We start from the raw sequence: 14,512 nt of genomic DNA, 5'->3' as shown, positions 1-14,512 counted from the left end.
CCAGATGGTAGAGGCCCTTTGTAGTCAGTAGGAATGGGATGCACCCCCATTTGGGGCATCAGCATGAATCGGGTGGTGGCACGGAGGTCCAATCCAGCTGATCCTTCTGTTGCCCTGCGGACTGTGGGGTCCACCTTTTGCCTGCTGGGATCCCATATGTTTTGGGGCCCTGAGATCTGGGGCCCTGATACACGTTTTTTGAAATGGCCTCATTCTGTACTACTTGAGGAAATTCTGGCTGCAGGGGCCTGCCTCGGATGTCCTTGACTGAGCGACAATCTCTGGCCCAATGATACCCTTTCCCAGACTTAGTACACAGTCCTGGTGCTCTCCTTTTGACAAGGGCTCTACAGTCCTTTTTTAAGTGTCCTGGTTTGCCACAATTAGAGCAGAGTTTGAGCTCAGCCGTGTCAGGGCGTTTTTGCCCTTGTAGAATGGGAGCTGCTAAACTGGCATTAGTGAGCAGCCCTCCAAGCTCACGGCAAACCTTTAACCAGTCCTGCAATCCCTTGCTCTTTCTAGGTGAAATAGCCGCCCTGCATTCTTGCGTAGCCTGTTCATAGACCAAATATTCAATTAAAGGCATAGCTGCCTCTGGGTCTCCAAAAATTCTCCCTGCCGCTTCTGTCATTCTAGCCACAAAGATTGAGAATGACTCCTGGGTTCCCTGAGTAATATTTGTCAAATGTACACTTGCCTCTCCCTTCCTAGAGAGTGCCTTCCATGCCTTAATGGCAGCAGCTGAGATCTGGGTGTAAGCTCCCCAATGGTAATTTTTTCTAGTTAGTAGCATGTTGTCCCTGACCTGTAAGTAACTCAAAAAGTCCATGTTCTTTGGTTCCCTTCAATAGTGGCATTGGCCCTTGCCTGTGCTTGGCAGGAGTCTTGCCACAAAGCTTTCCATTCTAGATACATTCCCATGTTAGGAGCTGCAGCTTTTACTACAGTCATCCAATCGCTGGGGGTCAGTGCCAGAGTAGCAAGCCTTTCGACTTGCATTATAGTAAAATTGGGGTTGACTCCATAGTTACGGACTGACTCTGCAAGTTCTTTAATCTGTATATACTCCACCTGAGCGTAAACTTGTCCGCCATTGGAGCCTTCAAAGACTGAAAATGCTTGCTGCACTTTTCTCTGTTCTTCTTTTGGAATGAATGAGTCTGAATGATACCTCTGCACATAGGGCAGAGGTGAATGATACCTCTGCACATAGGGCGAAGGTGCACTAGGACCCAGAGGTTGAGGGCCCGGAGACCGCGCAGCGAACTGACAGTGTCTCTAGCTGCTTCTGTCTTATTCTGTGACTGATTAGCTCGTCCTTCATCTGGCTGGTATCTTTCTCCCTCATAGCGAGTCACTTCTTCCTCTAAGTCTGTTTCCTCGGAGGAGCTAAGTTCCTTTTCCGATTCTGAGCTACTAACAGCTAGTGCCTTGAACTCATCTAATGGCGGATAGAGGCTCCTTCCTTTTTGTGCCTCCCCAGCTCGATCTCTCTTCTTCTCTCCTTTTCCATCCCTTTTTCTAAGCTCTCCCGGGGTATTTTTTCCCTTATTTCTCTTTTCCTCAGCCTCAAGGCCCGTGGAAAGGCCTTTATTCTTTGGTGCACCTTGTTTCGTTTCAACTCTTAATCTCTCTCCCCGCTCTGTCTCTGATAGACTGTCTTGAACCTCCTCCAGTATCCTCTGCCCCACCTCAACCATTTGCTGACAATCCTCGTCTGTTAAGCACGATCTTACCAGCTTCCACAATGGCATGGTCCCTGCTTTAAGTGTGCCGTTCTGCTGTTACCTAACTAGATCTCCTATCAGTTTCTCCCAAGAGGTGATAGTTAATGACCCTGAGCACGCATACCACGGTGGTATGCGATCTATCTCTTTAACAAAGCCCTCTATGGTCTTAGTGGAGATTTTTAGGCCACACTGCCTCAAGACCGACTGTAAGGCGGTCACTACGGTGTGGGAGGTTCCCATACTGTTCGCTGCCCTGTTATCTAACCATGCCAGACTGCGACTGAGAACCAGTCAGCACTTCCAGTGGTGGAAGCAGTATGTGATCAAAAGAAAAAGAACGAGCCCCATGAAAACATACAAAAAGGCCTCTAACACTGGAGAAATTTCAAGACCGAACATACCTTACAGAGCCGTACGTGTCCTGCAGTTCTGAACCTGCCCTGCAAACGGGGGATCTCCCTTGCGCCAGTGATGGTATGCAGTTCCCGGGTTTCTAGGCGCCACTTGTCCCAAGCTATCGTTCTCGCCGGCAAGAACACACTCGGACAACCGGATTCTTCTGCAGCAAGCTTTATTGCTTTTTCAGGAGGGAAGACCCTGACCCCGGAAAATGGTGCTGCTTATATAGCTCTCAGCGTGGCGTTTCAGCACCTGATGTGGTGTGTTAGCTCCTGATTTGTTGCTTGCCCATCACCTCATTACTATGCCCCGAGATGGGCAGTGACTAGGCGTGAGTTCACTCTTGCGCTTGCACACAAGGCTTGTTTACTGGTTAGGCACAGCGGAAGCCAGCGCCATCTTATAATGGCGATTGCTCACAACACAGCTCTCCACAGTGACCCCCATATCTTCTCATGACTCTGCAGCTGTTCTTACACATGAGAAGGTTGAGAATGAAAATGACCACATAATAGAGTGACAGTCACACACTAAGATACAAACACAGAAGTACATTCACAATTTATGTCATTATCCACTCACTGTAGCATAAAATTTACTGATTCCCAATGCACTACCATATCAAAACTAATTTTCTACATGTGGTTTTTAATGGATCTATAAACTATTTCATCCCTACTCTCTGCTCCTCATAGCATGCATATTATTTCAGCCTTGATTTATTTCCTGTTCCTGGAGGGCTCCAATTGTTCTAAGAGCAATTTAAATTACACTTATACCACCTTCAAAATCCACCACGTCTTTCCTCTGAATATCTTCTACCCAACTATAGCAAACTATAGGGAAATTCTCCTTTGTGATATTAAGGAACACTTTTAAAATATTAACATGTGGATTTATACTGTAGCTGCTTGTATGTGTTGCTTTTTTATTTCCACTTTATGTCATATTATTATAGCTGTAGTCTATATTATCCAGCCTGGCTTTTTTTTTTTAATTCCACATAATCTTCCACTTACTAAGCCTGGTTCACCAGAGAATTGGCAAGAACTGCACCACAGTGCTCTTTAGTCATGTTAAAGTCAATTTGAAACCTTAGTACAAAAATGATCAATGGGAATGTTACTCTGAAATAACTAACTTGACTGCAGTCAAGTTGAGCATAGTATTCAGACCATATATTTATGCAAATAAGATGTCATGTTCACCCTTGAGCCTTCTCAACAAATTGCAGGAAAATCCCTGAAGAGCAAAGTGGTCCAGCAAAGCAGTGGAGTTAGTAACTCCATGCTGAGATTTCTGAATTTCCATTAAAGAGCCTTTTCCTTTCTACTAGGTGGAGATTGAAATGCCTTTGATAGGATATTTTATTCCACAATTAAGAATGAAACCTAAGGCACAAGTTCACTAAAATTATGTGTTTTTTTTTCCATAGCAGCTATTAAAGTATTTTATTAAGGGCAAAGGAATCAGAAGTACTTGGACATATTGAAGAGGAACAGATTTTTCAAGAAAGGCAAAAGATAAAATACAGAGGCCCAGAAACCTCTTAAGAGTTTGCCTCGGGTCCTATCTGGTAATGTTTCTAACTTCACAAATTGGAAAATGATGCCATAGGGCATAAGTTCTCTAGGATCAAAATATAGAAAATCACCCTATAACCTGTGCCATCCAGGCCAGCAGATCAACCTCCATGCATCCTTTAGATTCAGATATATTCATTTTCTGAAGGCTGGTGATTTTTTTCAATGCAGCATGATACGTTGGTGATCATTGGTCAGAGAATAAAAGACACATTTTACGATGCTTTTACCTGCACTGCTTTCCAAATTCTATACACTTACTAAATGGTTTCTTGTAACACATTTTCAATTCAATGTATAAATCAGTAATACTTTTTAAACAATAAAATGAGCCTATCATGGTCCCAAAGTGTTGAATCCTCAGGTAGAGATTGTAGAAGGGAGTTTAGAAGTGCACTAACGTATATAGCAGTCTGTCTTACAATTAACTTTATGTTCCTTCCTATCAGGAATGGGTAATCTTCTTCAGCTGCCCATTTACTCTTAATAAGCCAAACTGAAAGGCCTAATGGGAATGCTAAAAGTCTCATTTCTGAGAGTCAGATGATTTCTGGTTACCAGAGGCATAATTTTCTCACTTCAATTGGGCAGTAAATTTGACATCTACTGGAGTGAGAAAAATTAAGGTTTATAGCAGAAAACTGAACAAATGTTTTGAATTTATTTTATTTGTCTTCAGGGCAACTGTTACTAGAACTTGTGGGCCCTATTTTGTCTGTCAAACAAATATTTGATATTTCTACCCACGTTCTACTTTATGTTGTATTGTGATTATCTCAGCTACTGTGTACCTTTGTGGGTACAATAGGAACAAAAAGTTAAATTCCTTTGTCAGGTAAAGACTCCATAGTGCCTTTTTTTACTGTGACCAATGCAGATGGGTTTAGGCAGACAGTGCAAATGTACATGCTGCAGGAGTTGCTTTTTCTCCTCCTGTTTTTTTAAAAGAGTGCAAAGGCCAAATCTGCAGTCATCTCAGCTACATTCAAAGGGAAGACTCAGAAAAATAAGAGTAGAATGTGGTCAATACAGAGCTAAGGGACACTGAGAGTGTGAATTTCAGGCTTTGATTTTTCCATCACTGAGGTTACAATAGGAAAAGCCATTATTATCCTCTCTCTCTAGCTTAGCCAAGGAACAACATGATATAAGCTTAAAAGCTTCATGGCATCTTCTCCTACTCACAACTGTGTTGTAGAAAGAGGAAAAAAATGGATTTCAAAAGATAAAGTGTGTTATTGTTATGAATAAAGCTAATTGTAGAGGATTTCTTTAAAAATTGTTAAATATTCAGAGTAGTTCAATTAATTCTAAAGTTTTCTAAGAATTATACTAGGCAGAGATGCCAAGCAGTATTAAAAAATATTATTTTTTAGCAAATTAATTTATACTAGTTCCTAGCATGCATATATACATGTGTGATAACTGTATGGATATGGTTGTGGTTTGTGATGTTAAAAAAATATTTATTCATGTCACCCATGTCATATATTCCCACTCATATTAAAATATTTTTTGTTTATAGGATTTGCAATTCGATGATTCATCTAATACTATTTCCATCTGTTCTACAAAAGGCTGAGTAAGTCTCTCATAGATCAGAGAAAGAGTTTATTATCCAGGAGATTTTTCCCATGAAAAACAATGTAGTTTCAAATTCTGACTATGCTAAAGGATTCTATGCAAACCAATTTAAATACTACCTCATGATTAAAAGAAAATAAGATTTTTTTGTTTAAATTTGATTATACTATCAATTGTTAAGGAACACTTATATCACCTGGTTCTCAAATGGGAAAGTTTGATTTTTTTCATCTGTTTGCATGAAAGTTAACTACTGAGGACATATCTTCCAGGTCAGTACCATATTGATTTCTTCATGTTCTATGATGTCACTATGTGATATCAAGATCACTATTGATTTACCATGAATTTCTGGAGAATAGCTCAGAGTGACTGAAATAGCCTGAAATATTATTGGATGAAGGTGTCTGTGGGGTTTCACTGGTCAACAACTCTAAAAGAATTAAACCGTTTCTGGCACTAGGCTTTATTAGTCTGTGGTGTCTAGTAGGGAAAATGTCATCTTGTTATGGGCTGGCTCAATTTAATATATATGTGTGTATGTATACGTGTATATATATGTGTGTATGTATATGTGTATGTGTGTGTATACATATACATATACATATACATACACATATAAAACCTTCTCAGTTGGTCTGTACTTGGAGATGATCCTGTGTCACAGCACTCAAAGCAGATCCTGTACTACAGCTTTCAAAACCCAAATACCTCATGGAGAGAGCTGGGCTCCCAAGAGTGCTGACATGCCTGTAAGACCATCACTTCTGCTCCAAGTGTACCTTCCAGAGCCCTAAGGACACAGGAACTGCAGAGCAGCCTGAGACAGGATACTTCAAGATTCTGACTACACCCAGAGCTGATCCTGTATGACAGCTCTCCAAATAACAATAGGAGAGAGCTGCTCAAATTACTGCCCAAAGAGGGACCCACCCAGAGCCATCAAGACACAGGAAAGATGGGCTGGAGAGATGGCTCAGGGGTTAAGATCATTGACTGCTCTTCCAGAGGTCCTGAGTTCAATTCCCAGCAACCACATGGTGGCTCAAAAACATCTATAATGGTATCTGATGTCCTCTTCTCGTGTGTCTGAAGAGAGCTATAGAATAATCATATAAATAAAAGAAATAAATTTTTAAAAAAGACACAGGAAAAAGGAACATCTAGGAACAAGATCCATCCTGTTACTCTCTGTACCCTGGAGCTGACCCTGAGTCAAAACTCTCCATAACCAAATTCCTCCTGGAAAGATTTGCTCTACCAGGAGTACTACCACAGAGACTTGTAGGAGGGACAAGTGAAAGTCAGATACAGCAAGACCAACTAACACCAGAGATAACCAGATGGTAACTGGCAAGGGCAAGAACATAAGAAACAGGAAACAAGTCTACTTGGTATCATCAGAACATAGTTCTTCCACCACAGATAGCCCTGGATACTGCAACACACCATAAATGCAAGACTCTGATTTAAAACTACATTTCTTGATGATGATAGAAGTCTTTATGAAGCATATAAATAAGTCCCTTAAAGAAATACAGAAGAACACAGGTAAACACGTAGAAGCCATCAAAGAGAAAAGACAAAAATCACTAAAAAATTACAGGAAAGTCTGGATCACAGGGCCCCCAATGGAGGAGCTAGAGAAAGTACCCAAAGGGCTAAAGGGGTCTGTAACCCTATAGGTAGAACAATAATATGAACTAACCAGTACTCCCCAGAGCTCGTGTCTCTAGCTGCATATGTACAGAAGATGGCCTAGTCAGCCATCATTGGAAAGAGAGGCCCATTGGTCTTGCAAACTTTATATGCCTCAGTACAGGGGAATGCCCGGGCCAAGTAGGCGGAGTGTGTGGGTAGGGGAGGGGGGTATGGAGGACTTTTGGGATAGCATTGGAAATGTAAATGAAGAAAATACCTAATTAAAAAAAGAAAAAAATAATTACAGGAAAACACAAACAGTTGAAGGTATTGAACAAAACCTTCTAGGATCTAAAAACATAAAAAGAAGCAAAAAAGAAATCACAAAGGGAAACAACTCTGGATATAGAAAACCTAGGAAAGAGATCAGGAGCCATAGATGGAAGCATCACAACAGAAACAAAAAAACAAAAACAAAAACAAAAAACAGAAACAAGAAAGAGAAGAGAGAATCTCAGGTGAAGAGGATACCATAGAAAACATTGTCATGACAGTCAAAGAAAATGCAAAATGCAAAATGCAAAAAAAGCTCCTAACCCAAAACATCCAGGAAATCCAGTACACCATGAGAATACCAAACCTAAGGATAACAGGTACAGAAGAGAGTGAAAATTCCTAATTTAATGGGCCAGTAAATATCTTCAACAAAATTAAAGAAGAAAATGTCCTAAACTAAAGAAAGAGATGCCCATAAACATATAAGAGGCCTACAGAATTCCAAATAGATTGTGCCAGAACAGAAATTCTGCCTGTCATATAATAATCAAAACACAAAATGCATAAAACAAAGAAAGAATATTAAAAGAAGTAAGGGGGGGAAAGTCAAGGATCATACTAAAGAGAGACCTATTAGAATTAGACCAGACTTTACACCAGAGACTAAGAAAGCTACAAGATCCTGAGCAGATGTCATTCAGACCCTAAGAGAACAAAAATGCCAGCCCAGGATACTATACCCAGAAAAACTCTCAATTATCTTAGGTAGAGATTCCAAGATATTCCATGATAAAACATGGAATTTAAACAATACCTTTCCAGAAATCCAGCCTTTCTATGGATAATTGTTGGAAAATACCAACACAAGGAGGGAAAGTACAACCTAGAAAAAACAAGAAAGTAATCTTCTTTCAACAACCCCACAGGCAGATAGCCACACAAACACAAACCCACATCTAACAACACAAATAACAGGAAGCAAAAAAAAAAATCACTATTCCTTAATACCTCTTAATATCAGTGGACTCAATCCCCCCATAAAAGACATAGACAAACAGACTTGATACATAAACATGACCCAGAATTTTCTTCCATACAGGAAATATACCTCAGTGTCAAAGACAAACACTACCTCAGAGTAAAGTGCTGAAAAACAGTTTTCCAAGCATATTGTCCCAAGAAAGAAACTGGAGTAGCCATTCTAATATGGAATAAAAATTTTCCACATATAAAAATAAAAATAAAAATAAAATAAATAAAAGTTTTCCACAATTTGTCAAAAAAGGTAAGGGAGAAAACTTCATACTCATTAAAGGAAAACTCTACCAAGAAGAACTCTCAATTATGAAAATCTATGCTCCTAATGCATGGGCACCCACATTCATAAACCAAATTTTACTAAACACAAAGCACACATTTAACATCATATATTCAATACCCCACTCTCAGCAATGGACATAACATGGAAACTAAACAGAGACATAGTGAACTTAACAGAAGATATGGACCAAAAGGATTTAACAGATACCTATAGAACACTTTATCCTAAGACAAAGGGTTATACCTTCTTATCAGAACTGCATTGTACCTTATCCAAAATTGATTATATAGTCAGTGAGAAAACAGGCCTCAAAAGATACAAGAAGGCTGAAATAATCTCATGCATCCTATCAGATCACCACTGCTTAAGACTGGTCTTCAATAACAACCAAACAACACAAAAACAAAAAAGAAAAAAAAAAGAAGGAAAAAAAAAAAAGAAAGCTCACATAAACATGGAAGCTGAATTACATCCTACTCAATAATAAGTTGGTCAAGGAAGAACTAAAGAAAGAAATTAAAGACTTTTTGGAATTTAATGAAAATGAAGTAACAGCACACCCATACTTAAGTGACATAATGAAAGCAGTGCTAAGAGGAAAATGCATAACTGTAAATACCTTCTAAAGGAAACTGGAGAGAGCTTGGCCTAGCAGCTTGACAGCACACCTGAAAGCTCTAGGAAAGAAGAAAATACACCCAAGAGGAGTAGTCAGCAGGAAATAATTAAACACAGGGCTGAAATCAACCAAGTAGAAACAAAACAAAAAAATTATGCAAAGAATGAATCAAATCAAGGGATGGTTCTTTGAGAAAATAAAAAATATAGATAAACCCTTTGCCAGACTAACCAGAGAGTACATAGAGAGTACCCAAATTAACAAAATCAGAAATAAAAAGGAAGATACAACAACAGAACTTGAGGAAAAATTTTAAATCATCATATCCTAATAAAAAAGCCTATACTCAACAAAACTTGGAAATATGGATGAAATGGACAATGTTCTAGACAGATACCATATAGCAAAAATTGAACCAGAATCAGAAAATCAATCTAAATAGTCCCATAACCCCCACAGAATTAGAAGCCTTCATTAAAAGTTTTCTAACATAATCAAAAAAAAAAAAAAAAAAAAAAAGCCCAGGACCAGGTGGGTTTAGTGCAGAATTCTATCAGACCTTCAAAGAAGACCTAATACCAATACTCTTCAAACTGTTCCCCAAAATAGAAACAGAAGGAACAATACAGAATTTGTCTATGAATCTACAATTATGCATATACCTAAACAGCCCAAAGACCCAACAAAGAAAGAGAACTTCAGGCCAATTTCCTTTATGAATATCAATGCAAAAAATACTCAAGAAAAATCTCACAAACCAAATCCAAGAACACATCAAAAGAATCATTCACCATGTTCAAGTAAGCTGCATCCCAGTGATGCAGGGATGGTTCAATATATGGAAATCTATCAACATAATCCACTACATAAACAAACTCAAAGGAAAAAAAATCATTTCATTAGATGCTGAAAAAGCATTTGACAAAATTCAATATCCCTTCATGTTAAAAGTCTTGGAATGATCAGGAATTCAAGGTCGATCCCTAAACATAGTAATATATATATATATATATATATATATATATATATATATATATATATATATATATATATATATATATATATATCACACTACTAGTCAACAACAAACTAAATGGAGAGGACCTTGAAGCAATCCCAGTAAAATCAGGGACTAGACAATACTGCCAACTCTCTCCCTATCTATTCAATATAGTACTCAAATTGTAGCTAGAATAATTAAACAAAAAAAGGAGTTCAAAGGGACATATATTTGAAAGAAATATGTCAAAATATCACTATTTGCAGATGATAAGATAGTATACTTAAGTGATCCCAAAAATTCCATCAGGGAGCTACTAAACATGATAGCCTCAGCAAAGTGGATGGATATAAAATCTACTCAAATTAGTAGCCTTCCTATTCTCAGAGGATAAATGGGCTGAGAAGGAAATTAAGGAAATGTCACCCTTCACAATAATCACAAATAATATAAAAATACCTTGGTGTGACTCTAACCAAACAAATGAGAGATCTGTAAGACAAGTACTTCAAGTTTCTGAAGAAAGAAATCAATGAAGTATTCAGAAGATGCTAAGATTTCCCATGCTCGTGGACTGGCAGGATTAATATAGTAAAAATGGCCATCTTGCCAAAAGCAATCTACAGATTTAATGCAATCCCGATCAAAATTCCAACACAATTATTCATAGAGTTAGAAAGAGTAATTTGCAACTTAATCTGGAATAACAACAACAACAATGAAAGGATAGTGAAAACTATTCTCAACAATAAAAGAGCATCTGGAGGAATCAGCATCCTAGAGCTCAAGCTGTACTACAGAGCAACAATGATAAAAACTTCATGGTATTGGTAGAGTGACAGGCAGGTAGACCAATGGAATATAATTGAAGATGCAGAAATGAAGTTACACAGCTATTGCCATTTGATCTTTTACAGAGTCTAAAACCATCCAGTGGGGAAAAAAGCCAGCATTTTCAACAAATTGTATTGGTTCAAATGTCTGTCAGCATGTAGAAGCATGCAAATTGATCCATTCTTATCTCCCTGTACAAATCTCAAGTCCAAGTGCATCTAGGGCCTCCAAATAAACCAGATACTCTGAAACTAATAGAAGAGAAGAAATTGGGGAAGAGTCTCAAATACATGGGCACTTGGGAATTTTCCTGAACAGAACACCAATGGCTCAGTCTCTAAGATCATTAATCATTGAAATGTCCTCATAAAATTGCAAAGATTCTATAAGGAAAAGGACACTGTCAATAGGAAAAAATTACAAACAACAGATTAGGAAAATATCTTTACAAATCCTACATCTGACAGAGGGCTAATATCCAATATGTACAAAGAACTCAAGAAGTTAGTCTCCAGAGAACCAAATAACCCTATTAAAAATGGGGAACAGAAATAAACGGAATTCTCAACTGAGGAAACTCGAATGACAGAGAAGCACCTAAAAAATGTTCAAATTCTTAGTCATCAGGGAAATGCAAATTAAAACAACCCTGAGATTCTACCTCACACCAGTCATAATGGAAAAACAAAACAAAACAAAACAACAACAACAACAACAAAAACCAAAAAACCTCCAGTGACACTCAATGCTGGCTAGGATGTGGATAAAGAGGAATATTCTAACATTACTGGGTGAACTTCAAGCTGGCACAACCACTCTGGACATCTCTCTGGTGGTTCCTCAGAAAATTAGACATAATACTACCTGACAAAACTGCTGTACCACTCCTAGGCATACACCGAAAAGATGCTCCAACATGTAATAAGAACACATGCTTCACTGTTTACAGCAGCCTTATTTATAATAGCTAGAAGCTGTAACAACCTAGATGTCCCTCAATAGAGGAATGGATACAGAAAATGTGGTACAGTTTCAAAATTGAATATTATTCAGCTATTAAAAACAATGATTTCATGAAATTCACAGGCAAATGGATGGAACATGAAAATGTCATACTGAATGTGGCAACCCAGTCACAAAAGAGTACATGTTATGCACTCATTGATAAGTGGCTATTAGCCCAAAGTTCAGGATACCAAATATACAATTCATAGACCATATGAACCTCAAGAAGAAGGAAAACCAAAATATTGGTGCTTCTGTCCTTCTTAGAAAGGGGAACAAAATACTCATGGGAGCAAATGTGGATATAAAGTGTGGAGCAGAGACTGAAGGTAAGGCCATCCAGAGACTGCATATTCAATAATCTTTATATATATATATATAATATATATATATATATGATGGGTGGAAAAAATGACAAGACACAAAAAAAGTTGAGTATGAAATGGAGGTGAATCTAGGAGGGTTAGTTAGAGGAGAGTTGTTGAAATTTCCAAAAAATAATAACTTGTCTGGCCTCACTGAGTGAAGATGCACCTAACACTTGTGAGACTTGAGGCTGCAGGAAGTGGGGAGGTCTGGTCGAGTGGAAACATCATTGTGGGGTGGAAACATCCTCTTGGCAGTGGGGAGAAGATGTATGGGAATAAGAGTCAGAGGGTGGACCAGAAGGGGATAAAGACTGGATTTTAAAAAAGATTAAAGAATAAAAGAATAACAATAATAATACTATAATAATACTAATAGTCAAAAGAAAGTGAACTCAATCATTTGGCTATTTTGTATGCGTGGAAAACACTTATTGTAATTTAACTTGCAATGTACTAATGTCAATAAATTCTATAATTTAAAGTGAATTTGAGTCAGGATAGTCATATATGACTTGCAATTAGATTTCTTGTTGAGACAGTCAGTGATGGCACATCCCTTTAATCCCAGCATTTGGGAGGCAGAGGAAGGAGGATTTCTGGGTTTGAGGTCATCCTGATCTACAGAGGAAGTTCCAGCACAGCCAGGGCTACACAGAGAAACCCTGTCTTGGAAAAAAAAAAAAAAGATTTCTAGTTGAATCCTTTAGTCTTCTTGATTTGACTTCGTCTCCAGATGGCTGGTAGGATAAATCTAGCACTTACAAACATGATGTTAAGGCATGGCAACATTGTTTTACTTCTTCTAGCTTTTAGAGTGAAGGAAGTCTCTCTCTCTCTCACTCTTTTTTTTTTTTTTACTTTCCCTTCAGTTTCTTCTCCTATCTATTCATTGTCATCTAATCAATGTTCTATTTACTTGCATCAGGAAATCATGTCAAATTCCAGAATTCCAGTCGTATTTCTATGAAACAGGAGTGGACAATTTTATTTTTAACCTCTTAAGCAATTCAAAAACAAAACTCAGTTCTTATAGTATGAAATTACAATGTTCAAAAAATAATGAAAAAAGGAATGCAAACTGAAACAATATTTCTAACATAAGGGAATACTAGTGGTGATGTGTGTTCCTAAAAGAATTCACATATTGTTTGGTGTTATTTATTTTGTTTGAAACAATTTTGGATTTATACTTTTCTTTTTAAGGTGAGATATTGAAAATAAATCAAAGAGTCAAGAATCTCAATTTGTTGCCAATCAAATATGTACATGTAAACCAACAAGAGTAGTGTTTTATTCATAACTTATTCCAGAAAGAAAAATAGATAAAATTAAATGACTGGAATGATTCTCAAAGTCAATATTAGATCTGTGTATTGAGTTTTGCAAAAGAAGACATGTATTCTGTAGGAGACCTGTCATTTTTATATATAGTTCACATTCTCAAAATTCCAAAATGAATTTCCCATTGACCCTCTTTTTTGCTAAATATGGTCATGCCTTTGTCTGCTTCTCTACTTTTCTAGACTGTGGACTTTCACTGACATATGCAGATCTGTCTGTGAGATCTCAGATTTGAAGACCATTAAAGAATGAGGTAGATTATAGTAAATGCAGTTTCAGTGTACTTTTATACATGAATGTAACAAAGAAATCAGTAATTCAAGGAAAGTTATTTGAGTTCAGAAAAAAATGATCAAAAACATGTAAATAAATGAAAGTAAGCATATATTAAAAGTTAACAGTGCAGCTCTTCCATAGAACTTACCCAGGACAAACCAATTTAAACACTATGTCCTGGCATGTGTTGTAGATTATAACTTTGGAAGCAATAAAACAAGACAGAAGGCCATATCTAGATTTGAGGGTGCACTGAGACCTGCAGTGACCATATCATTTCACCAAACTGGAGACTATAACTATATACCAATACTGACAAACTTTAAGAATTATGGAAAATAAATTCAACATGAAAAAATAGCACTAGTTTTTTCAAGTGAACTGCAGCAACTCTTTAAACAGTCTTTTTGCATGTGAATATATTTCAGGAGCATGTTCAGGTGTGTGTATTGTGTGTTCCTATGTGTTCTTGTGTGTTTATGCCTCTGTGTGTGTGTGTGTGTGTGTGTGTGTGTGTGTGTGTGTGTGTGTGTGT

At 37.6% G+C, this 14,512-nt stretch overlaps 1 pseudogene; it reads right to left on the bottom strand.

The window, feature by feature from the left end:
* Positions 1–1,155, bottom strand: part of LOC110286261 — a 4,692-nt pseudogene extending 3,537 nt beyond the window's left edge.
* Positions 1,156–14,512: the final 13,357 nt, after the last annotated feature.

Source organism: Mus caroli, chromosome X (genome assembly GCF_900094665.2).
Source record: "Mus caroli chromosome X, CAROLI_EIJ_v1.1, whole genome shotgun sequence".
In the NCBI taxonomy this organism is placed as follows: domain Eukaryota; kingdom Metazoa; phylum Chordata; class Mammalia; order Rodentia; family Muridae; genus Mus; species Mus caroli.
This window is presented reverse-complemented; position numbering and strand designations above follow the sequence as displayed.